Below are 1,991 nucleotides of genomic sequence, written 5' to 3'. Positions count from 1 at the left end.
CCTTCTGACTATGGGGCCAGTATTCTATCCACTGCACTGCCTAGCTATCCCAATCAATAAACATTTATTAAGTACCTACTATGTGTCAGGCACTAAGCTAAGGACAGAGAATACAAAAAGAATCAAAAGACAGTTCCTGTCCTCAAGGAGCTCACAATCTAATGGGAGAGACAACAAGCAAATAAATATGTACAAACAAGCTACATACAGGATAAATAAGAAATTTTCAATAGAGAGAAAGCACTAGAATTAAGGGAGATTAGGAAAAGCCTGTAGAAGGTAGGATTTTAACTGGGAAGCCAAGAGGCAGAGATGAGGAAGGAGAACATTCTAGACATGAGGACAGACAGAAAATGCCTGGAGCCTAGAAATGAAGTGTCTTGTTTGTGGAATAGCCAGGAGACCAGGGTCACTGGATCAAAGAGTACATGTAGGGGAGTAAGGAATAAGAAGGAAAAGTAAGAGGTCTGAAGGGCTTTGAATGCCAAAAGAGGATTTTGGATTTGATCCTGGAAGAGATAGCCACTAGGGTTTATTGAGCAGGGGCAGGTGATGTGGTGAGACCTGCGCTTTAGGAAAATCACTTTGGTGGCTTAATATAGGGCGGATTGGGGAGAGAAGCAGGGTATATTCAAGAGATGTTGCAAAGGCGAATTCAATAGGTCTTGGCTGCAGATTGGACGTGAAAGTGAGAGAAAGTGAGGAGTGAAGGGTGACACCTAGGTTATGAGCCTGGGGCAGTAAGGGGATGATGGTGCATTTGACAGTAATAGGAAAATTTGGAAGGGGGGAAGGTTTAGGAGGAAACATAATGAGTTCAGTTATGGATATGTTAGTGTGAAAACAAAAGATAGCCACAAGATAACTATTAAAAATAGATATAAAATGGGAGGGGAGCTAAACAAGGTGACCTCTAAACCTACCAGTTCTGTTATACTTCTTTCTACTAGCGATTGTCACAACAGCTGCCCACATCTAGGCAGTTTCTCCCTTCGCCATTCCTTAAGTGTAACGACTGCTTGAGAAACCCTTAAGTTGCATGTAATATGCAGGCATAGCCTGTGTGAGGGCAGGTGACTTAGACCAATAACTTTTGGAAAGTTTTTTCTCAAAAATCCAGAAAAACTGGATGGTATACTTAGAGAATCAAGTTTAAAAAAGTACTTGAAATAATAAACAAATTTAGCAAAGTTGCAGGATATAAAATAAACCCACACAAATCATTGGCATAACAAGTAATATATAGAAATAAGCCCAACAGCAAGAGATAGAAAGAAAAATTCTATTTAAAATTACTGTAGACATTATAAAATATTTGAGAGTCTACCTGCCAAAACAAAACCAGGAACTATATGAACACAATTACAAAACACTTTCCACACAAATAAAGTCAGATCTAAATAATTATAAAAATGTCAGTTGCTCATGGGTAGGCCGAGCTAATATAATAAAAATGACAATTCTACCTAAATTAATTTACTTATTCAGTGCCATACCAATCAAACTACCAAAAAATTATTTTATAGAGCTAGAAAAAACAATAACAAAATTCATCTGGAAGAAAAAAGGTCCAGAATTTCAAGAGAACTAATGAAAAGAAATGCAAGGGAAGGTGGCCTAGCTGTACCAGATCTTAAATTGTATTATAAAGCAGCAATCATCAAAACTTCATGGTATTGGCTAAGAAATAGAGTGATAGATCAGTGGAATAGGTTAGGTATGCAAGACACGTAGTCAATGACTATAGTAATCTACTTTTTGATAAACCCAAAGACCCCAGCTTCTGGGATAAGAACTCACTATTTGACAAAAACTTCTGGGAAAACTAGGAAATAGTACAGCAGAAACTGGACATAGACCAACATCTTACACCCTATGCCAAGATAAAGACAAAATGGGTGCAGGATTTAAATATAAAGACTAAGAATATAAGCAAACCAGGAGAGAAAGGAATAGTTTACATTGCAGATCTATGGAGAAGAGAAGAATTT

This window comes from Vombatus ursinus, unplaced genomic scaffold, assembly GCF_900497805.2.
Source record: "Vombatus ursinus unplaced genomic scaffold, bare-nosed wombat genome assembly UNPS02015406.1, whole genome shotgun sequence".
Taxonomy (NCBI): domain Eukaryota; kingdom Metazoa; phylum Chordata; class Mammalia; order Diprotodontia; family Vombatidae; genus Vombatus; species Vombatus ursinus.
The sequence above is the reverse complement of the archived record's forward strand: the minus strand, read 5'-3'. Positions refer to the sequence as shown.